At 38.4% G+C, this 25,213-nt stretch overlaps 2 non-coding genes and 1 pseudogene across 2 annotated transcripts; 2 read left to right on the plus strand and 1 right to left on the minus strand.

Moving 5' to 3' along the window:
• Positions 1-768: 768 nt before the first annotated feature.
• The window catches only part of LOC148555485 (uncharacterized), a 64,708-nt pseudogene continuing 40,263 nt past the window's right edge, over positions 769-25,213 (plus strand).
• On the minus strand, positions 6,677-6,784 carry LOC148555486 (small nucleolar RNA R71). Its single transcript, XR_015886936.1, has one exon. It is a non-coding gene; the product is annotated as a small nucleolar RNA R71 (small nucleolar RNA).
• Positions 18,341-18,447, plus strand: LOC148555487 (small nucleolar RNA R71). The gene has a single exon (XR_015887983.1). It is a non-coding gene; the product is annotated as a small nucleolar RNA R71 (small nucleolar RNA).

A 25,213-nucleotide genomic window follows, 5' to 3' on the forward strand; every position in this document is an offset into this window, starting at 1 on the left:
TTATTTTTCTTTTCCTTTGTTATTTCTTTCTTCCCCCTTCTTCCTTCTCTATTCATTCTCACTTTTTACCTTCTCCATCCTTATTTTTCACACCCATCATCAAGGTTCTTTTCTTTCTTTCTTTACTTTTTACTTTCCCTTATCAATTTTATTTATGTTTTAAATTTTTCTTTTCACCTTCATTATCTATATTTCCCCTTATTCTTCTTTCTTTTAATTCCTTTTAATTGGTGTTGAAAATTTATTTCAGTCTTTATTTTCTATATTTTGCTTGTGGATTATCATGGATTTGTTTGACAATTCTTATCAATCTTTAAAGGGTTACTTGCATGTCTACTTCATATTTTCAAAAACATATTTACCATGCATGCTTTGTGTTTGTGAAAAAGCCTGTATGGCATCATGGACTACCTTCATGTTATCATACTACCTTAATGCCTGCTTTTCACAAAACCCCTTTTATATTTTATTAATTTAATTTAATTGTCAATACAAACAGGTTATTAGTTTGAAAGACTTGGTAATCTAACTTGGACATTGAATGCTTGATCTATGCTACTCATGCCTTTGTCGGCATGCCAATAAACATCTTGCATTTATTTGTCATCACATGCACGTACTATCTTACCTATGATGAACTTTTCACATGTAGTGTAGACCATGTGTTAACGACATCCCTCTTTACCGTGCATTGATTACCACTCATAATATTTGCTCCCTTGCTCGAACCCTTCACTTTACACATTACTTTCTCCTACCTTTTTCAGGATGGCCACCAAGAGAGGAAAAGAGAAAGTTACCCCCAAACCAACAGCAAGGAGAGGAACAAAAAGAGCATTAGTGGCAGAGCCACCTTCAACAGCAGTAAAGCCCTCAACAAAAAGAATCAAGAGGATCATCAAGGTCGATGAAAAAGAAAAAGCTTTTCCAGCAAAGGACACTGCGCGGTTTCCTAACCGCTACTGTGAGCAGATGTTTCCCATCCTGGCAGAGAGGAATTACAACAATGAATACCTTCTTATCCTCCCAACCTGCATTGCTTAATTTGTTGAGCCGCAAATTAAACGAAGACAATGGGAATTTCTACGAAGACAGCCACGGCAGGTTAATCTCTCATGGGTAGTAGAATTCTACTCCAACTTTTACATGCCAACCATGCAGTCTGTCTATGTCCATCAGAAGCAAGTCCCCATAACTGAAGAGGCCATTCAACAAGCTTTAGATCTTCCCCCTGCTCTAGAAGGATTGGACGCATTCCAAGAAGCCTCACTCAAGCGCCAGACATACCAATTTGACTGGGACACCGTTCTCAGAATTATAGCACAACCTGGCAGCAGATGGATCTACGGATATCATCGATCCCGACCAAAAGGGATCTCAGCTTCTGCACTTACCTTGGAGGCTCGAGTATGGGCACAAATCATGTCCCATTATGTATTTCCGAGCACTCACAAGTCCTCCTTTACTGCAGACCTGGCTGTTTTACTCTAGTGTATCCTTACAGACCAACACCTAAACTTACCAAGACACATCCGGAATGCAATGGGACACATACAGATAGCGGGAAACTTACCTTTTCCCGCCTTGGTTTTAGATCTCGTCTCAGCAGCCGGAGTCTCCTACAGAGCTGGGGACACCAAAGCCTTCCTTCCCCGAGATGATCAGTATGTCCCTAACGGGAAATATATCAGACCACCAGCAGCCACTACAAGCCAGCCTACAGAACCGGCTGAAGACATTCCTCCTTCAACACCACAAGCACCTACAACAAACAAACTGCTCCATCAGATACTTGAAAGGTTGGATCGGCAGGAACACAAAGCAAAGATAAGAGAGCGCCGTAACAAGCGCCGATTCACATATCTCAAGGAGCTACTTTTAGGAAACTACAAAGACCCAGACACCTCGGAATCCACCTCATTTACCAGCACAGGGAGCCATGACGGTCCCGATGGTGGAGATGCTGCTACCAGTCCCCCTCTGTTCTTGACGGATGGCACCGAGGACGGTGCAAAGCCTTAAGTGTGTGGAGGTCGGTCAGTACCTGACCTCCGGAGGTAATTTCTTTTCCTTAAAACACCAATAAAATAGGATATTTAGTCAAATTTTCTTTTGTATAATAAGATAGATTGCATAGAAATAGGTTATTCACATGCATGTTCTACTTGATTGAAAATAATAAGTTTCTTCTAAGACCCTACTTTTTGAAAAAATTCACTAATTTAAATCAAAATCGTTGTGTAAACTTGTTTGAAGTTGTATTTGGAACATAGTTTAAAAAAAGCTAAGAACACACAACCTGAGAGATTTGAGCTTAATTACATGGTTACATTATTTAACCATAATTATTTTATTCTTGTGTGTTTGCTTATCTATAATTGTGATCTTTATTTTGTTTCACCCTTGATGAGCGGATAATTTATACACTTTTTGAAATTGTTTTTAGTATGCTTTTAGTATGTTTTAGTTAGTTTTTATTATATTTTTATTAGTTTTTAATTAAAATTAACTTTTCTGGATTTTACTATGAGTTTGTGTCTTTTTCTGTGATTTCAGGTATTTTCTGGCTGAAATTGAGGGACCTGAGCAAAAATCTGATTTAGAGGCTGAAAAAGGACTGCAGATGCTGTTGGATTCTGACCTCCCTGCACTTGAAGTTGATTTTCTGGAGCTACAGAAGCTCAATTGGCGTGCTCTCAATTGCGTTGGAAAGTAGACATCCTGGACTTTCCAGCAATATATAATAGTTCATACTTTGCTCGAGATTTGATGGCCCAAATCGGCGTTCCAAGTCAATGTAGAAATTCTGGTGTCAAAATGCCAGAACTGGCATAAAAGCTGGAGTTAAACGCCCAAACTGGCATAAAAGCTGGCTGATGAGCGGATAATTTATACGCTTTTTGGCATTATTTTTACATAGTTTTCAGTATGATTTAGTTAGTTTTTAGTATATTTTTATTAATTTTTAATTTAAATTCACATTTCTGGACTTTACTATGTGTTTGTGTGTTTTTCTGTGATTTCAGGTATTTTCTGGCTGAAATTGAGGGAGCTGAGCAAAAATCAGATTCAGAGGTTGAAGAAGGACTGCAGATGCTGCTAGATTCTGACCTTTCTGCACTCAAAGTGGATTTTCTGGAGCTACATAACTCCAAATGGTGTGATCTTAATTGCGTTGGAAATTAGACATCCAGGGCTTTCCAAAAATATATAATAGTTTATACTTTGTTCAAGTTTAGATGACACAAACTGGCATTGAACGCCAGTTCCATGCTGCATTCTAGAGTTAAACGCCAGAAACAGGTTGCAAAGTGGAGTTAAACGCCAGAAACAGGTTACAAACTGGCGTTCAACTCCAAGAGAAGCCTCTACACGTGTAAAGCTCAATGCTCAGCCCAATCACACATCAAGTGGGTCCCAGAAGTAGATTTCTGCATCATTTACTCATTTCTGTAAACCCTAGTAACTAGTTTAGTATAAATAGGACTTTTTACTATTGTATTTACATCTTTGGACTATCTTTTGATCCTTTGATCACGTTTAGGGGGCTGGGCATTCGGCCATGCCTGGACCTTATCACTTATGTATTTTCAACGGTAGAGTTTCTACAATCCATAGATTAAGGTGTGGAGCTCTGCTGTTCCTCATGAATTAATACAAAGTACTATTGTTTTTCTATTCAATTCAAACTTATTCCTTCTCTAAGATATCCATTCGCACCCAAGAACATGATGAATGTGATGATTATGTGACGCTCATCATCATTCTCACCTATGAACGCGTGCCTGACAAACACTTCCGTTCTACATGCAAACAAGCTAGAATGAGTATCTCTTAGATATCTAATACAGAGGACCGAGTCCGAAATTTTAGAATCTTTGTGGTATAAGTTAGAACCGATGGACGGCCATTCTTGAGATCTGGAAAGTCTAAAACTTGTCTGTGATATTCCGAGTAGGATCTGGGAAGGGATGGCTGTGACGAGCTTCAAACTCGCGAGTGCTGGGCGTAGTGATAGACGCAAAAGGATAGTAAATCCTATTCCAGTATGATCGAGAACCGACAGATGATTAGCCATGCAGTGACAGCGCATTGGACCATTTTCACAGAGAGGATAGGATGTAGCCATTGACAACGGTGATGCCCTACATAAAGCTTGCCATGGAAAGGAGTAGGAATGATTGGATGAAGACAGCAGGAAAGCAGAGGTTCAGAGGAATGAAAGGCATCTCTATACGCTTATTTGAAATTCTCACCAATGAATTACATAAGTATCTCTATCCTAGTTTATATTTCAATTATGTTTTAATTATCAAATCTCCATAACTATCTGAATCCGCCTGACTGAGATTTACAAGGTGACCATAGCTTGCTTCAAGCCGACAATCTCCGTGGGATCGACCCTTACTCACGTAAGGTTTATTACTTGGACGACCCAGTGCACTTGCTGGTTAGTTGTACGGAATTGTGACTAAGTGTGATTCACATTTGAGAGCACCAAGCCATTGGCGCCATTGTTGAAGATCATGATTTCGCATACCAAGTTTTTGGCGCCGTTGCCGGGGATTGTTCGAGTTTGGACAACTGACGGTTCATCTTGTTGCTCAGATTACGTAATTTTATTTTAATTTTAAGCTTTTTATTTCTTATTTTCGAAAAATACAAAAAAAATTTCTTCTTTTTCGTTCTTCCCAAAATAATTTTCAAAAAAAAAAAAACCAAAAATATTGTGTTTTTTGTTTTAGTCTTGTGTCAAATTTTAAGTTTGGTGTCAATTGCATCTTTTTAATTTTTCTTAAAATTTTCGAAAAACTCATGCATTTGTTCTTCATGATCTTCAAGTTGTTCTTGGTGAGTCTTCTTGTTTGATCTTTAAAATTTCTTGTTTTGTGTCTTTTCTTGTTTTTCATATGCATTTTTAATTTGTTAGTGTCAAAATATTAAAAATCTTTAAGTTTGGTGTCTTGCATGTTTTTCTCTTCTTCAAAGTTTTTAAAAATAAGTTCTTGGTGTTCGTCTTGGCATTCAAAGTGTTCTTGGTGTTCATCTTGACATTCATAGTGTTCTTGCATGCATCATGTGTTTTGATCCAAAATTTTCATGCGTTGAGTCTTTTTGATGTTTTTCTCTTTCCTTATTAAAATTCAAAAATAAAAAAAATATCTTTCCCTTTTTCACTCATAAATTTTCGAAAATTTGAGTTGACTTTTTCAAAACTTTTTAAAATTTAGTTGTTTCTTATGAGTCAAATCAAATTTTCAATTTAAAAATTCTATTTTTTTCAAAAATCAGATCTTTTTCAATTTTTCTTTCATATTTTCGAACATTTCAAATTAATTTTCAAAATCTTTTTCTTATTTTTATGTGATTGATTCAAAATATTAAGTTTATTATTTTCAAAATCTTTTTCAAAATCTTTTTCTTATTTTCAAAATCTTTTTCTTATTATTTTTATTCCATATTTTCGAATTCAATGCTAACAATTAATGTGATTGATTCAAAAATATTAAGTTTGTTACTTGCCTAATAAGAAAGGTTCAATCTTTAAATTTTAAAATCAAATCTTTTTGTTTCTTATTAGTCAAGTAATCAACTTTAATTTTCAAAATCAAATCTTTTTAAAATCTTTTTCAAATTAAATTTCAATCACATCTTTTTCAAAATTTAATTTCAAAATCTTTTCTAACTTTTTATCTTTTCAAATTTGATTTTCAAATCTTTTTCAATTAACCACTTTACTTTTTATTTGATTCTTATCTTTTTCAAAACTACCTAACTAACTCCCTCTCCAATTTTCGAAAATCTCTTCCCTCTTTCTCAAATTTCCTTTTTAATTAACTAATTGTTTTGTTTCAATTTAATTTGATTTCAATTTTAATTTTTGAATCTTAACTTTAATTTTAAAATATTTTTATTTTATTTTGTTTAAATTTTCGAATTCTTCTCTTCCTCACCTCCTTCTATTTATTTATTCATCTACTAACACTTCTCCTCCACCCAAAAATTCGAACCCCATCCCCCTCTCTGTGTTCGAATTTTTCCTCTTCTCCTTCTTACATTCTTCTCTTCTTATACTTGCATAAGGAATCTCTATACTGTGACATAGAGGATTCTATATTTTCTTTTGTGTTCTCTTCTTTTTCATATGAGTAGGAATAAAGATAAGAACATTCTTGTTGAAGCCGATCTTGAACTTGAAAGGACTCTGAAGAGGAAGCTAAGGGAAGCTAAAGCTAAACTCTCTGGAGAAAATCTGACAGAAATTTTCGAAAAGGAAGGAGACATGGCTGAAAATAATAACAATGCAAGGAAGATGCTTGGTGACTTTATTGCACCAAATTCCAATTTACATGGAAGAAGCATCTCAATCCCTGCCATTGGAGCAAACAACTTTGAGCTTAAACCTCAATTAGTTTCTCTGATGCAACAGAACTGCAAGTTTCATGGACTTCCATCTGAAGATCCTTTTCAGTTCTTAACTGAATTCTTGCAGATCTGTGATACTATTAAGACCAATGGGGTTGATCCCGAGGTCTACATGCTTATGCTTTTCCCATTTGCTGTAAGAGACAGAGCTAGAATATGGTTGGACTTACAACCTAAGGATAGCCTGAACTCTTGGGATAAGCTGGTCACGGCTTTCTTAGCCAAGTTCTTTCCTCCTCAAAAGCTTAGCAAGCTTAGAGTGGATGTTCAAACCTTCAAACAAAAGGAAGGTGAGTCCCTCTATGAAGCTTGGGAGAGATACAAAGAACTGACCAAAAAGTGTCCTTCTGACATGCTTTTAGAATGGACCATCCTGGATATATTCTATGATGGTCTGTCTGAGCTATCAAAGATGTCATTGGACCACTCTGTAGGTGGATCCATTCACCTTAAGAAAATGCCTGCAGAAGCTCAAGAACTCATTGACATGGTTGCAAATAATCAGTTCATGTATACTTTTGAAAGGAATCCTGTGAGTAATGGGACGCCTATGAGGAAGGGAGTTCTTGAAATTGATACTCTGAATGCCATATTGGCTCAGAACAAAATATTGACTCAGCAAGTCAATATGATCTCTCAGAGTTTGAATGGATTGAAGGAATCATCCAACAGTACTATAGAGGCATCTTCTGAAGAAGAAGCTTATGATCCTGAGAACCCTGCAATAGCAGATGTGAATTACATGGGTGAACCCTATGGAAACACCTATAATCCCTCATGGAGAAATCATCCAAATTTCTCATGGAAGGATCAACAAAAGCCTTAACAAGGCTTTAATAATGGTGGAAGAAACAGGTTTAGCAATAGCAAGCCTTTTCCATCATCCACTCAGCAAATATAGTCTCTGATCTATCTAAGGCCACAGTAAGTTTCATGAATGAAACACGGTCCTCCAATAGGAATTTGGAGGCACAAGTAGGCCATCTGAGTAAAAGAGTCACTGAAACTCCTCCTAGTACTCTCCCAAGCAATACAGAAGAAAATCCAAAGAGAGAGTGCAAGGCCATTGATTTAACCATCATGGCCTAACCTACAAGGGAGGAGGAGGATGTGAATCCTAGTGAGGAAGACCTCCTGGGACGTCTAGTGACCAATAAGGAGTTTCCCTTTGAGGAACCAAAAGAATCTGAGGCTCAATTAGAGACCATAGAGATTCCATTGAACCTCCTTCTACCCTTCATGAGCTCTGATGAGTATTCTTCTTCTGAAGAGAATGAGGATGTTACTGAAGAGCAAGTTGCCAAGTACCTTGGTGCAATCATGAAGCTGAATTCCAAGTTATTTGGTAATGATACTTGGGAAGATGAACCTCCCTTGCTCATCAATGAACTGAGTGACCTGGATCAACTGACATTGCCTCAGAAGAAACAGGATCCTAGAAAGTTCTTAATACCTTGTACCATAGGCACCATGACATTTGAGAAGGCTCTATGTGACCTTGGGTCAGGGATAAACCTTATGCCACTCTCTGTAATGGAGAAACTGGGAATCTTTGTGGTGCAAGCTGCCAGAATCTCATTAGAGATGGCAGACAACTCAAGAAAACAGGTTTATGGACTAGTAGAGGACATGCTAGTAAAGGTTGAAGGCCTTTACATCCCTGCTAATTTCATAATCCTAGACACTAGGAAGGAAGAGGATGAATCCATCATCCTTGGAAGACCCTTCCTAGCCACAGCAAGAGCTGTGATTGATGTGGACAGAGGAGAGTTGGTCCTTCAACTGAATGAGGACAACCTTGTGTTTAAAACTCAAGGATCTCCTTCTGTAACCATAGAGAGGAAGCATGAAGAGCTTCTCTCACTGCAAAGTCAACCAAAGCCCCCATAGTCAAACTCTAAGTTTGGTGTTGGGAGGCCACAACCAAACACTAAGTTTAGTGTTGAACCCCCACATTCAAACTCTAAGTTTGGTGTTGGGAGGTTCTAACCTTGCTCTGATTATCTGTGAGGCTCCATGAGAGCTCACTGTCAGGCTATTCACATTAAAGAAGCGCTTGTTGGGAGGCAACCCAATATTATTTAATTATATCTATTTTATTTTCTCTTTGTTATTTCATGTTTTATTAGGTTGATGATCATGTGGAGTCACAAAAACCATGAAAAAATCAAAAACAGAATGAAAAATAGCATTAAAAATAGCACACCCTGGAGGAGAGGCATGCTGGCATTAAACGCCAGAAACAAGCATCTGTCTGGCATTTAACGCCAGAAACAAGCACCAAGCTAGCGTTTAACGCTAGAACCAAGCATCTACATGGCGTTAAACGCCAGAAACAAGCTGCATTTGGGTGTTTAACGCCACAAACAGGTAGCAGTCTAGCGTTAAACGCCAGGATTGCACAGCAAGGGCATTTTACACGCCTAATTGGGGCAGAGATGTTAAGTCCTTAACCCCACTTGATCTGTGGACCCCACAGGATCCCCTCAGGATCTGTGGACCCCACAGGACCCCCACTTTTTCTTCTCTCCTTTTCACACCTTTTCATAACTCTCTTCCCCAAATACCCTTCACCAATCAACTCAATCACTATTCTCCATCACCTCTTCACCACTCACATCCATCCTCTCTTCCCCAAAAACCCCACCTACCTTCAAAATTCAAACTACTTTCTCTCCCAAACCCAACCCTAATGGCCGAACCTTAACCCTCCTTCCACTCCTATATAAACCCCTCATTCTTTCTTCATTTTCACACAACACAAACCTCTCTTCTCCCCCTTGGCCGAAACAACCTCTCTCTCCCTCTCCTCCATTTCTCTTCTTCTCCTTCTTATTTCTTTCTTCTTTTGCTCGGGGACGAGCAAATATTTTAAGTTTGGTGTGGTAAAAAGCATTGCTTTTTGTTTTCCATAACCATCAATGGCACCTAAGGCCAGAGAAACCTCAAGAAAGAGGAAAGGGAAGGCAATATCTTCCACCTCTGAGCCATGAGAGATGGAGAGATTCATCTCAAAGGTCCATCAAAACCACTTTTATGAAGTTGTGGCCAAGAAGAAAGTGATCCTTGAGGTTCCTTTCAAGCTCAAAAAGAATGAGTATCCGGACATCCGACTTGAGATCTAAAGAAGAGGTTGGAAAGTTCTCACCAACCCCATTCAACAAGTCGGGATCCTAATGGTTCAAGAGTTCTATGCAAACGCATGGATCACTAGGAACCATGATCAAAGTGTGAACCCGAATCCAAAGCATTGGCTTACCATGGTTCGGGGGAAATACTTAAATTTAAGTCCGGAAAATGTAAGGCTGGCGTTCAACTTGCCAATGATGGAAGAGAACGCACGCCCCTACACAAGAAGGGTTAACTTTGATCAAAGGTTGGACCAAGTCCTCATAGACATATGTGAGGAAGGAGCTCAATGGAAAATTGACTCAAGAGGCAAGCCGGTTCAACTAAGAAGGCATGACCTCAAACCAATGGCTAGGGGATGGCTAGAGTTCATTCAACGCTTAATTATTCCTACTAGTAACCGGTCTGAAGTTACTATAGACCGAGCTATCATGATCCATAGTATCATGATTGGAGAGGAGGTGGAAGTTCATGAGATTATACCTCAAGAACTTTACAAGGTGGCTGACAAGTCCTCCACTTGGGCAAGGTTAGCCTTTCCTCACCTCATATGCCACCTCTGCAATTCGGTTGGAATTGACATAGAGGAAGACATCCTCATTGAAGAGGATAAGCCCATCACTAAGAAAAGAATGGAGCAAACAAGAGATCATGGACCTCAACAAGAGTATGAGGAAATTCCTCACCATGAAATCCCTGAGATGCCTCAGGGGATGCACTTTCCTCCACAAAACTATTGGGAGCAAATCAACACCTCCCTAGGAGAATTAAGTTCCAATATGGGACAACTAAGGGTGGAGCACCAAGAGCATTCCATCATCCTCCATGAAATTACAGAAGATCAAAGAGCTATGAGGGAGGAGCAACAAAGACAAGGAAGAGACATAGAGGAGCTCAAAAGCACCATTTGTTCTTCAAGAAGAGGAAGACGCCACCCTCACTAAGGTGGACTCATTCCTTAATCTCCTTGTCTATTTATTTTCTGTTTTCGATTACCATGCTTCATGTTTAATTATGTTTGTGTCTTTACTATATGATCATTAGTGTCTAAGTGTCTGGTGCACGAAATTGTGATGTCCAGGCTCAAACAATCCCTGGCAACGTGAGCAACTTGGTACGCGCAATCGTGATTACACTTTGATTATGTAAAATTCATGGCTCTTTCTTTCCCTGGCAATGGCGCCAAGAACATGGTGCCAATACCATGGTTCACAACTTCGATACAACTAACCTGCAAGTGCACTGGGTCGTCCAAATAATACCTTACGTGAGTAAGGGTCGAATCCCACGGAGATTGTTGGTATGAAGCAAGCTATGGTCACCTTGTAAATCTCAGTCAGGCAGATATAAATTGATAATGGTGTTTTCGAATAATAAATAATAGAATAGGGATAGAGGTACGTATGTAAATCATTGGTAGGAATTTTAGATAAGCGAATGGAGATGCTTTTCGTTCCTCTGAACCTCTGCTTTCCTGCTATCTTCATCCAATCAGTCTTACTCCTTTCCATGGCTGGCTTTATGTGATACATCACCACTGTCAATGGCTACTTTCGGTCATCTCTCGGGAAAATGATCCAATGCCCTGTCACGGCACGGCTAATCGTCTGGAGGCATCACCCTTGTCAATGGCTTTATCTTATCCTCTCAGTGAATAATATGCTCACGCACCCTGTCACAGCACGGCTATTCATCTGTCGGTTCTTGATCATGCTGGAATAGGATTTACTATCCTTTTGCGTCTGTCACTAACGCCCTGCAATCGCGAGTTTGGAGATCGTCACAGTCATTCATTCATTGAATCCTACTCGGAATACCACAGACAAGGTTTAGACCTTCCAGATTCTCTTGAATGCTGCCATCATTCTAGCTTACGCCACGAAGATTCTGGTTAGGAGATCTAAGAGATATTCATTCTAGCTTATTTCATGTAGAATGGAGGTGTTTGTCAGGCACGTGTTCATAGGGGAGAATGGTGATGAGCGTCACACATAATCATCACCTTCATCATGTTCTTGGGTGTGAATGGATATCTTAGAAGTGAAATAAGATGAATTGAATAGAAAACAGTAGTACTTTGCATTAATCTTTGAGGAACAGCAGAGCTCCACACCTTAATCTATGGAGTGTAGAAACTCTACCGTTAAAAATACATAAGTGAAGGTCCAGGCATGGCCGAGATGGCCAACCCCCTAAAACGTGATCAATAGTCTCCTAAGATGAACAATGGATTAAAACTAAGACCAAAGATACCTAATACAATAGTAAAAGGTCCTATTTATAATAAACTAGCTACTAGGGTTTACATGAGTAAGTAATTGATGCATAAATCCACTTCCTGGGCCCACTTGGTGTGTGTTTGGGCTGAGCTTGAGTGTTGCACGTGTAGAGGTCCTTCTTGGAGTTGAACGCCAGCTTTTGTGCCAGTTTGGGCGTTCAACTCTGGTTTTGGCTCCTTTTCTGGCGCTGGACGCCAGATTTGGGTAGAAAGCTGGCGTTGAACGCCAGTTTATGTCATCTATTATTGGCCAAAGTATGAACTATTATATATTTCTGGAAAGCCCTGGATGTCTACTTTCCAACACAATTAGAAGCGCGCCATTTCGAGTTCTGTAGCTCCAGAAAATCCACTTTGAGTGCAGGGAGGTCAGAATCCAACAGCATCAGCAGTCCTTCTTCAACCTCTGAATCTGATTTTTGCTTAAGTCCCTCAATTTCAGTCAGAAAATACCTGAAATCACAGAAAAACACACAAACTCATAGTAAAGTCCAGAAATGTGAATTTAACATAAAAACTAATGAAAACATCTCTAAAAGTAACTAGATCCTACTAAAAACATACTAAAAACAATGTCAAAAAGCGTATAAATTATCCGCTCATCACAACACCAAACTTAAATTGTTGCTTGTCCCCAAGCAACTGAAAATCAAATAGGATAAAAAGAAGAGAATATGCTATAAATTCCAAACTGTCAGTGAAACATGGCTTCAATCATATGAGCGGGACTTATAGCTTTTTGCCTCTTGAATAGTTTTGGCATCTCACTTTATCCATTGAGGTTCAGAATGATTGGCATCTATAGGAACTTCAGATTTTGAATAGTGTTATTGATTCTCCTAGTTCAGTTTGATGATTCTTGAACACAGCTTCTTTATGAGTCTTGGCCGTGGCCCTAAGCACTTTGTTTTCCAGTATTACTACCGGATACATAAATGCCACAGACACATAATTGGGTGAACCTTTTCAGATTGTGACTCAGCTTTGCTAAAGTCCCCAATTAGAGGTGTCCAGGGTTCTTAAGCACACTCTTTTTTTTTGCTTTGGACCTTGACTTTAACCGCTCAGTCTCAAGTTTTCACTTGACACCTACACGCCACAAGCACATGGTTAGGGACAACTTGGTTTAGCCGCTTAGATCAGGATTCTATTCCTTTAGGCCCTCCTATCCACTGATGCTCAAAGCCTTTGGATCCTTTTTATTTCCCTTGCCTTTTGGTTTTAAGGGTTATTGGCTTTTTCTTTCTATTTTTTTTTTCGCCTACCTTTTTTTTTTTTCTGCAAGCTTTGTTCTTTGCTGCTTTTTCTTGCTTCAAGAATCATTTTTATGATTTTTCAGATTATCAAATAACATGTCTCCTAGTCATCATTCTTTCAAGAGCCAACATATTTAACATTCTTAAACAACAACTTCAAAAGACATATGCACTGTTCAAGCATACATTTAGAAAACAAGAAGCATTGTCACCACATCAATATAATTAAGCTAAGTTCAAGGATAAATTCGAAACTCATGTATTTCTTGTTCTTTTGATTTAAAACATTTTTTTTAAGAGAGGTGATGGATTCATAGGACATTCATAACTTTAAGACATAGTTACTACTATTGATGATCATGTAATGAAGTCACAAACATAGATAAGCACATATCATAGAAAACGAAAAACAGAAGAAATAAGAACAAGGAATGAATCCACCTTAGTGATGGTGGCGTTTCCTTCTTGAGGAACCAATGATGTCCTTGAGCTCTTCTATGTCTCTTCCTTGTCTTTATTGCTCCTCCCTCATTGCTTTTTGATCTTCTCTTATTTCATGAAGCATGATGGAGTGCTCTTGATGTTCCACCCTTAGTTGCTTCCAATAATTGTGTGGAAGAAAATGTATCCCCTGAGGTATCTCAGGGATCTGTTGATTTGCAGTCAAATGTTCTACCACTGAGCTATAGACCTTTGATGGAAGCTTTTGTCTTCCCTTTCCTCTTTCTAGAGGTTTCTCTGGCCTTAGGTGCCATCAATGGTTATGGAAAAAACAAAAAAAGCTATGCTTTTTACCACACCAAACTTAGAATGTTGCTCGCCCTCGAGCAAAAGAAGAAGGAATAGAAGAAGAAGAAGATATGGAGGAGATGGAGGGATGTGTGTATGGATGTGAGTGGTGGATGTGAGTGGTGGGTGGGAATCCTGTGAGATTCACAGATCCTGAGATGATCCTGTGGGTCCACAGATCCTGAGATGATCCTGTGGGGTCCACAGATCTTGAGGTGTCAAGGCATTTACATCCCTGCACCAATTTAGGCATGCAAAATGCCCTTGCACACAACTCTGGGCGTTTAGCGCCAGGTTGGTGCCCATTTTGGGCATTCAACAACCATTTGTTGCCATTTCTGGGCGTTCAGCGCCAGGATGTTGCCCATTTTGGGCGTTCAGCGCCAGAACCATGCTCTGTTCTGGCGTTTGAACGCCAGGCAGATGCTCCTCCAGGGTGTGATTTTTCTTCTGCTGTTTTTGTTTCCGTTTTCAATTTTTATATTTATTTTGTGACTCCACATGATCATGAACCTACAAAGACATATAACTAAGAAAAATATAGTTAGATAAATAAAAATTGGGTTGCCTCCCAACAAGCGCTTCTTTAATGTCAATAGCTTGACAGTGGGCTCTCATGGAGCCTCACAGATGTGCAGAGCTTTGTTGAGACTCTCCAACACCAAACTTAGAGTTTGGATATGGGAGTTCAACACCAAACTTAGAGTTTGGTTGTGGCCTCTGATGTGCATAAACTTGATATGCTACGATTTAGGAAATTGCACGATCGGCAAAATTCCTTCCGGCAAGTGCACCGGTTATCGTCAAGTAAAAACTCACAATAGAGTGAGGTCGAATCCCACAAGGATTGGTTGAGTGAGCAATTCGGATTAGAAGTATGTTCTAGTTGAGCGGAATCAAGATTTAGATGAGAATTGCGGAATGTAAAATTGCATGAATTAAAGAGCGAGAAGCTAAATTGCTGAAATTAAAAGGGATGGGGGTGATTGCATGAATTTAATTGCAGAATGTAAAGAGAAAGTGGTAAATCAGGAATGGGGAGTTCATTGGGTGTTAGGAGATATTGAGATCTCCGAATCAAAACAACTTTTATCCCTTCCTCAACCAATGCATTCATTGAATTTTGCTTGGCAATCTTATATGATTGGATCCCAATCCCTTGGCTCACCAATTCTCTCTAAAAACAAACAAATTCCCAATCCCTTGGTTTAAATGTTCATTAGAAGAGATGATGCTCGATCACTGATTATACCACACAGTTTCATGAACCACAATTTGGTAGGATTACATGTCACAATATCCATCCAAACCCCAATCCAATTCACTGTGAGAAAGCTTCTCTAGCATGAATCCTCCATTCCTTTCCCAAGGTTCCGAAGGATTCTAATTATGGGTAGTTTCTTTCCCAAGACAACTACCCAATGGAATTAGATCGAGAAGCTTTCTAACAAAATTCAAGAGAAAAGATTGAAGAAGAAGATAAAACTATTATTGATTCACTGAATTACAATAGAGCTCCCTAACCCAATGAAAGGGGTTTAGTGAGTCATAGCTCTGAATTCAATTACAAAACTAAAAGAAAATGATCCAAAGTTCTCCGTGTGTAAAAAAAAGTTTTCTACTAACTTAAATTCTATCCTATTTATACACTTTCTAAATTGAGCTTCTGTTGTGTTTCTTGGGCTTTGAGGCCTTTCCCTGATTTCCTTTTGCTTTGGGTTTATGGTCCATAATCCTGATGAGGCTGTGATCCAATTCTGTAACATTCATTGAGCAAACTTAGTGATAAACAAGTAATGACACAAGACTCAACAAATTGAAGCTCCAGACTCATCAATTCTTCAGGCCCAATCCCATAAACCATGATATTCAATTGGGTTTCATACCATAATACGTTTAAGTTAATGTTTGTGCTCAAATGCTAACTTAAACTTCAATATATTTGGCCCAGAAACCCCTTTCAAAAAGTGGCGTTTAAGTTGAAGTTTAAGTTTCAGTTTAAGGTTAAACTGAAACTTAAATGTGGAAATGGAAGAAAGCAACCCAGGAGTGTGAAATGTCGAACACGTTTAAGCTTCAGTTTAAGGTTAAACTGAAGCTTAAACGTGGAAATGAAGAAAGCAACCCTCGAGGAGCAATTGGGTCGAACACGTTTAAGCTTCAGTTTAAGGTTAAACTGAAGCTTAAACGTGGAAATGAGAAAGCAACCCTGGAGGAGAGAAATATTCGAACACGTTTAAGCTCCAGTTTAAGGTTAAACTGGAGCTTAAACGTGGAAATGCTCCTGGTGCCTTTCTTACTTCTGGCGTTTAACCTCCAGTTTAAGGTTAAACTGGAGGTTAAACGTGGAAATGCTTCCTGGTGAAATTCTCATTCTGGCGTTTAACTTCCAGTTTAAGGTTAAACTGGAGGTTAAACGCCAGTTCCAGCATTTCTTAGCCTTCATGATTCTGGCGTTTAAGCTCCAGTTTAGGCTTAAATTGGAACTTAAACGCCATTTCCAGCATTATATGGCTTGGTAGTTTAAGTTCCAGTTTAAGCTTAAACTGGAACTTAAACTCCACATGTGATATTCAAGCTTCCTTTATTGATTTTGTTGCTTCCTTGCCTAGCCTCTTCTTCCCTGAAATCATCCAAACAATTGCATCAAAGTCTTGCAAAATTTCATGAGAAATCTTCCATTCATAGCATTCAAGTAATATAACTAAAAACTCATGGAATTTGCATCAAAATCATACTGTTTGGATGGTTCATTGCTTTGTTATTCATTTAACCATTCTTGGTTACTTTAAGCTCAAGAAAATGCATAAAACAACTAAAACTAAGAGAAAAATGCTAGTGAAACTAGCCTAAGATGCCTTGGCATCAGTCTCCCAACACTAAACTTAGAGTTTGACTGTGGGGGCTCTAGTTGACTCTGCTTTGAGAGAAGCTTTTTCTGCTTCCTCTCCATCGTTGCAGAGGGAGATCCTTGAGTTTTAAACACAAGGGAGTCCTCATTCCATTGAAGGACTATTTCACCTCTGTCAACATCAATCACAGCTCTTGCTGTGGCCAGGAAAGGTCTTCCTAGGATGATGGATTCATCCTCTTCCTTTCTAGTATCCAGGACTATGAAATCAGCAGGGATGTAAAGGCCTTCAACCTTTACTATACGTCCTCTACTTGTCCATATGCCTGTTTTCTTGAATTATCTGCCATCTCTAGTGAGATTTTAGCAGCTTGCACCCTATAGATTCCCAGTTTCTCTATTACAGAGAGGGGCATGAGGTTTATTCCTGAACCAAGGTCACACAGAGCCTTAAAGATCATGGTGCCTATGGTACAAGGTATTATGAACTTTCCAGGATCCTGTCTCTTCTGAGGCAATGTCAGTTGATCCAGATCACTTAGTTCATTGATGAACAAGGGAGGTTCAACTTCCCAAGTATCAATGCCAAATAATTTGGCATTCAGCTTCATGATTGCACCAAGAAACTTGGCAGTTTGCTCTTCAGTAACATCCTCATTCTCTTCAGAAGAGGAATACTCATTAGAGCTCATGAAGGGCATAAGGAGATTCAATGGAATCTCTATGGTCTCTAGATGAGCCTCAGAGTTCCTTGGTTCCTCAGAGGGAAGCTCCTTATTGATCACTGGACGTCCCAGGAGGTCTTCCTCCTTGGGATTCACGTCCTCCACTCCCCTTGTAGGTTCGGCCATGGTGCTTATGTCAATGGCCTTGCACTCTCCTTTTGGGTTCTCTTCTGTATTGCTTGGGAGAGTACTGGGAGGGATTTCAGTGATCCTTTTACTTAGCTGACCCACTTGTGCTTTTAAATTTCTAATGGAAGATCTTGTTTCATTCATGAAACTTACAGTGGCCTTAGACAGATCAGAGACTAAGTTTGCGAGATTAGAAGTATTTTGTTCAGAGTTCTCTGTCTGTTGCTGAGTGGATGATGGAAAAGGTTTGCTGTTGCTAAACCTGTTTCTTCCACCATTATTAAAGCCTTGTTGAGGCTTTTGATCCTTCCATGAGAAATTTGGATGATTTTTCCATGATGAGTTATAGGTGTTTCCATAAGGTTCACCTAAGTAATTCACCTCTGCTATTGCAGGGTTCTCAGGATCATAAACTTCTTCTTCATGAGAAGCCTCTTGAGTACTGTTGGATACAGCTTGCATTCCATGCAGACTCTGAGAGATCATATTGACTTGCTGAGTCAATATTTTATTCTGAGCCAATATGGCATTCAGAGTATCAACTTCAAGAACTCCCTTCTTCATAGGCGTCCCATTACTCACAGAATTCCTTTCAGAAGTGTACATGAACTGGTTATTAGCAACCATGTCAATGAGTTCTTGAGCTTCTGCAGGCGTTTTCTTTAGGTGAATGGATCCACCTGCAGAAGTGTCCAGTGACATTTTTGATAGCTCAGATAAACCATCATAGAATATATCCAGGATGGTCCATTCTGAAAGCCTGTCAGAAGGACACTTTTTGGTCAACTGTTTGTATCTTTCCCAAGCTTCATAGAGGGATTTACCTTCTTTCTGTCTGAAGGTTTGAACATCAGCTCTAAGCTTGCTCAGCTTTTGAGGAGGAAAGTACTTGGCTAAGAAAGCCGTGACCAGCTTATCCCAATAGTTCAGGCTGTCTTTGGGTTGAGAATCCAACCATAATCTAGCTCTGTCTCTTACAGCAAAAGGGAAAAGCATGAGCCTGTAGACTTCAGGATCTACTCCATTAGTCTTAACAGTATCACATATCTGCAAGAATTCAGTTAAGAACTGAAAAGGATCTTCAGATGGAAGTCCATGAAACTTGCAGTTCTGCTGCATCAGAGAAACTAATTGAGGTTTCAGCTCAAAGTTGTTTGCTCCAATGGCAGGAATGGAGATGCTTCTTCCATGTAAATTGGAATTAGGTGCAGTAAAGTCACCAAGCATCTTCCTTACATTATTATTATTTTCGGCTGCCATCTCCTCTTCCTGTTCGAAAATTTCTGAAAGGTTATCTCTGGATTGTTGTATTTTAGCTTCTCTTAATTTTCTCTTCAGAGTCCTTTCAGGTTCTGGATCTGCTTCCACAAGAATGTTCTTATCCTTGCTCCTGCTCATATGACAAAGAAGAAGGCACAGAAAATTAATAATAATAATAGAGATCCTTTATACCACAGTGTAGGGATCCCTGTGTGAGTAGAAGAAGAGGGGGAGACAAAGAATGTAATATAATGGAAGAAACACAACTGTGAGGATGGCAGAGATGTGAGATGAGATGTTAGGATATGAATGAATAAATAGAATAAGATGGGGGAGGGATAATTTTCGAAAAATATTTTTGAAAAAGAGTTAGTGATTTTTGAAAATAGTTTTTGAAAAATGTTAGTAATTTTCGAAAATTTTTGAAATAAAAAAATAAAAAATAAAAATAATTAGTTAATTAAAAAGAAATTTTGAAAAAGAGGGAAGATATTTTCGAAAATTAGAGAGAGAGAGTTAGTTAGGTAGTTTTGAAAAAGTTAAGAAACAAACAAAAAGTTAGTTAGTTAGTTGAAACAAATTTTGAAAAGATAAGAAGTTAGGAAGTTAGAAAAGATATTTTGAAAAGATATTTTTGAAAAAGATAAGATAAGAAGATATTTTTGAAAAGATATGATTGAAATTAGTTTTGAAAAAGATTTGATTTTTAAAATCACAATTAATGACTTGATTCACAAGAAATCACAAGATATGATTCTAGAACTTAAAGTTTGAATCTTTCTTAACAAGTAAGTAACAAACTTGAAATTTTTGAATCAAAACATTAATAGCTATTGTTATTTTCGAAAATTTGGTATAAAAATAAGAAAAAGATTTTTGAAAAATATTTTTAGAATTTTCGAAAATAACTAAGAAATTTAAAAAAGATTTGATTTGTGAAAAAAGATTTTGAAAAAGATAAGATTTTCAAATTGAAAATTTGATTTGACTCATAAGAAACAACTTGATTTTAAAATTTTTGAAAAAGTCAACTCAAATTTTCGAATTTGATGAGAGAAAAGGGGAAAGATATTTTTTTGATTTTTGAATTTTTATGATGCAAGAGAAAAACACTAAAAAGATGCAATGCATGAAATTTTTTTTAGATCAAAACATGTGATGCATGCAAGAATGCTATGAATGTCAAGATGAACACCAAGAACACTATGAATGTCAAGATGAACATCATGGACACAATTTTGAAAAACTTTTATTGCAAAGAAAACATGCAAGACACCAAACTTAGAATTCTTTAATGCTTAGACACTAAGAATTCAAGAATGCATATGAAAAACAAGAAAAGACACAAAACATGAAAACATCAAGATCAAACAAGAAGACTTACCAAGAACAACTTGAAGATCATGAAGAACACTATGAATGCATGAAATTTTTGAAAAATGCAAGATGCACATGCAATTGACACCAAACTTATGATATGACTCAAGACTCAAACAAGAAACACAAAATATTTTTTTGATTTTTATGATTTTCTAATTTTTTTGGATTTTTATTTTATATTTTTCGAAAATTATTTAGAAGGAAAGAAAAATAAGGATTCCAAAATTTTTAATATGAATTCCAGGAATCTTGCCATGTTAGTCTAAAGCTTCAGTCCAGGAATTAGACATGGCTCACTAGCCAGCCAAGCTTTCAATGAAAGCTCCGGTCCAAAACACTAGACATGGCCAATGGCCAGCCAAGCTTCAGCATGTAATTCTGACATGACATGCCTGACATACTCATTCCCAAAGGAATAGGACATGGCTTTACAGCCAGCCAGGCTTCAACGTGCTTCATGAAACACTAGAATTCATTCTTAAAAATTTTTGAATAAAATTTTTGAAAACATTTTTATATTATTTTCGAAAACAGATGAGAATATTTTAGAAATATTTTTTTTTGAAAAATTTTTGAAAAGAAAACAAAAAGAAAATTACCTAATCTGAGCAACAAGATGAACCGTCAGTTGTCCAAACTCGAACAATCCCGGGCAACGGCGCCGAAAACTTGGTGCACGAAATTGTGATGTCCAGGCTCAAACAATCCCTGGCAACGTGAGCAACTTGGTATGCGCAATCGTGATTACACTTTGATTATGTAAAATTCATGGCTCTTTCTTTCCCTGGCAATGGCGCCAAGAACATGGTGCCAATACCATGGTTCACAACTTCGATACAACTAACCAGCAAGTGCACTGGGTCGTCCAAGTAATACCTTACGTGAGTAAGGGTCGAATCCCACGGAGATTGTTGGTATGAAGCAAGCTATGGTCACCTTGTAAATCTCAGTCAGGCAGATATAAATTGATAATGGTGTTTTCGAATAATAAATAATAGAATAGGGATAGAGGTACTTATGTAAATCATTGGTAGGAATTTCAGATAAGCGAATGGAGATGCTTTTCGTTCCTCTGAATCTCTGCTTTCCTGCTATCTTCATCCAATCAGTCTTACTCCTTTCCATGGCTGGCTTTATGTGATACATCACCACTGTCAATGGCTACTTTCGGTCATCTCTCGGGAAAATGATCCAATGCCCTGTCACGGCATGGCTAATCGTCTGGAGGCATCACCCTTGTCAATGGCTTCATCTTATCCTCTCAGTGAATAATATGCTCACGCACCCTGTCACGGCACGGCTATTCATCTGTCGGTTCTCGATCATGCTGGAATAGGATTTACTATCCTTTTGCGTCTGTCACTAACGCCCTGCAATCGCGAGTTTGGAGCTCGTCACAGTCATTCATTCATTGAATCCTACTCGGAATACCACAGACAAGGTTTAGACCTTCCGGATTCTCTTGAATGCCGCCATCATTCTAGCTTACGCCACGAAGATTCTGGTTAGGAGATCTAAGAGATATTCATTCTAGCTTATTTCATGTAGAACGGAGGTGTTTATCAGGCACGTGTTCATAGGGGAGAATGGTGATGAGCGTCACACATAATCATCACCTTCATCACGTTCTTGGGTGCGAATGGATATCTTAGAAGCGAAATAAGATGAATTGAATAGAAAACAGTAGTACTTTGCATTAATCTTTGAGGAACAGCAGAGCTCCACACCTTAATCTATGGAGTGTAGAAACTCTACCGTTAAAAATACATAAGTGAAGGTCCAGGCATGGCCGAGATGGCCAGCCCCCTAAAACATGATCAATAGTCTCCTAAGATGAACAATGGATTAAAATTGAGACCAAAGATACCTAATACAATAGTAAAAGGTCCTATTTATAGTAAACTAGCTACTAGGGTTTACATGAGTAAGTAATTGATGCATAAATCCACTTCCTGGGCCCACTTGGTGTGTGTTTGGGCTGAGCTTGAGTGTTGCACGTGTAGAGGTCCTTCTTGGAGTTGAACGCCAGCTTTTGTGCCAGTTTGGGCGTTCAACTCTGGTTTTGGCTCCTTTTCTGGCGCTGGATGCCAGATTTGGGTAGAAAGCTGGCATTGAACGCCAGTTTACATCGTCTATTCTTGGCCAAAGTTTGGACTATTATATTTTGCTGGAAAGCCCTAGATGTCTACTTTCCAACGCAATTGGAAACGCGCCATTTCGAGTTCTGTAGCTCCAGAAAATCCACTTTGAGTGCAGGGAGGTCAGAATCCAACAGCATCAGCAGTCCTTCTTCAACCTCTGAATCTGATTTTTGCTCAAGTCCCTCAATTTCAGTCAGAAAATACCTGAAATCACAGAAAAATACACAAACTCATAGTAAAGTCCAGAAATGTGAATTTAACATAAAAACTAATGAAAACATCCCTAAAAGTAACTAGATCCTACTAAAAACATACTAAAAACAATGTCAAAAAGCGTATAAATTATCCGCTCATCAGTGTCTATGCCTTAAAGTTAGGAATATGAATCCATCACCTCTCTTAAATGAAAACTGTTCTAAAAACAAAAGAACAAGAAGTACATGGTTTCGAATTCATGATTGAAACTAGTTTAGTTATTTTGTTTTCTGAATGAATGTTTGAATAGTGCATATGTCTTTCGAAGTTGATGTTTATGATTGTTAAATATGTTGGCTCTTGAAGAATAAGGAAAAAGGAGAAATGTTATTTGATAACCTGAAAAATTATAAAAATGATTCTTGAAGTAAGAAAAAGCAATGAATACAAAAGCTTGCAGAAAAAAAAAATATAGCGAAAAAAAAAGAAAGAAAAAGAAAAAGCAAGCAGAAAAAGCCAAAAGCTCTTTAAACCAAAAGGCAAGAGCAAAAAGCCAATGGCCCTTAAAACCAAGAGGCAAGGGTAATAAAAAGGATCCAAGGCTTTGAGCATCAATGGATAGGAGGGCCTAAAGGAATAAAATCCTGGCCTAAGCAGCTAAACCAAGCTGTCCTTAACCATGTGCTTGTGGTGTGAAGGTGTCAAGTGAAAACTTGAGACTGAGTGGTTAAAGTCAAGGTCCAAAGCAAAAAAAAGAGTGTGCTTAAGAACCCTGGACACCTCTAATTGGAGACTTTAGCAAAGCTGAGTCACAATCTGAAAAGGTTCACACAGTTATGTGTCTGTGGCATTTATGTATCCGGTGGTAATACTGATACGCGGAAAACTTGTCTCACAACAAATCTCCCTTCGGCAAGTGTACTGAATTTGTCGTCAAGTAAAAATTCACAATAGAGTGAGGTCGAATCCCACAGGGATTGATTGATCAAGCAACTTTAATTAGAAGAATATTCTAGTTGAGCGAATCCAGAATTTGGGTTGAGAGTTGCAGAAAATAAAATGGCGGGAATGTAAATAACAGAAAAGTAAATGCTAGAATTAAAGGACTGGAAGTAAATGACTGAAAATAAATTGCAAAATTATAAATGGGAATGGGGGATTTGCTCATAAAAGTAAATGGCAGAAATTAAAGAGAATGGGTAAGATCAGAGATGGGGAGTTCATTGGGCTTAGGAGATGTTGCAATTCTCCGGATCAAGTTCATTTTCATCTCTTCCTCAATCAATGCACTCATTGATCTCCTTGGCAATCTTAAGTGATTGAATTACAATTTCTTGCAATTCAATCTCTCAAATCTTAATCAACAGCCAATTCCTTGGTCAATTGCTCATGAGAAGAGATGAAGTATGGTCACTGATTATACAACATGCATTTTCCAAATCAAGTATTGAGAGGGTTATAGTCACATACCCATCCAAACCCAATTTGGTCCAGCATGAGAAAGCATTTCTAGCTTGATCTCTTCATTCCTCTTTCAAGGTTCAAAAGAGATCCAAGTTTGAATAGCTTCTCTTCCAAGATAACTACCCAATTGGATGAAGATCGAAAGCTTTCAAGTAAAATCAAGAGAAAAGATAGAAGAAGAATAATGAAAATTAGTATTGATCCATCAAATTACAACAGAGCTCCCTAACCCAATGAAAGGGGTTTAGTTGTTCATAGCTCTTGAAAATGAAAACAAAGATGGAGAATACATCATAGAACTAGAAATTGCAGAGAAAGTAAAATACAGAGAGTAATTCTCTTTTTCCAACTTCCAGAACTCCTTAATAATTCAAAGCTACTCCTATATATACTATTTCTCTCAGCTTCTAGTTGGCTCTTCAAGTCTTGGGCCTTTGGATCTTGAGTTTGAAGCAGTTCTTTTCTTCATTTGGGCTTGGCTTTACTTGCAGAGAGAAAGTGCTAAGTGGGCAGAGACTTTAGCTCAGGGCGTTAGGGGTGTTAACATTTAGTGAAAGTATAAGTTCGAGAACGTTAGTGACACTTAACATTTTCACTAACGTTCCAATGCACCCCTTTGCCTCACGTTAGAGCCCACGTTAACTAGGTTAACGTGGCTTCTAACGTGGCCTTGCCAACCTTCGAGAACGTTAGTGACACTCAACATTGTCACTAACGTTCTAGTGTGCCCCTTTTTGCTTCACATTAAAGCCCACGTTAACTAGGTTAACGTGGCTTCTAACGTGGCCTTGCCAAACTTCGAGAACGTTAGTGACACTCAACATTGTCACTAACGTTCCAATGTGCCCCTAGATCTCACGTTAGAGTCCATGTTAACTAGGTTAATGTGGCTTCTAACGTGGCCATTCTTAGCCATCCCAACGTTAGTGACAATGTTGAGTGTCACTAACGTTGGCTCATCATTCATTCCTCATCGTTAGCTTCCACGTTAACTAAGTTAATGTGGAAGTTAACGTGGCTCCTTGGGGGGTTGTGTGGTTGCTTCCAACGTTAGTGACGATGTTGAGTGTCACTAACGTTGTCGACAACTCTCACTTCTTATGTTAGCTTCCAACGTTAGTGACGATGTTAAGTGTCACTAACGTTGGCTCAACTTCCCTTCTCCACGTTAGAGTGCACGTTAACTTAGT

This window comes from Arachis ipaensis, chromosome B6 (genome assembly GCF_059453495.1).
Source record: "Arachis ipaensis isolate K30076 ecotype BB chromosome B6, ASM5945349v1, whole genome shotgun sequence".
Taxonomy (NCBI): domain Eukaryota; kingdom Viridiplantae; phylum Streptophyta; class Magnoliopsida; order Fabales; family Fabaceae; genus Arachis; species Arachis ipaensis.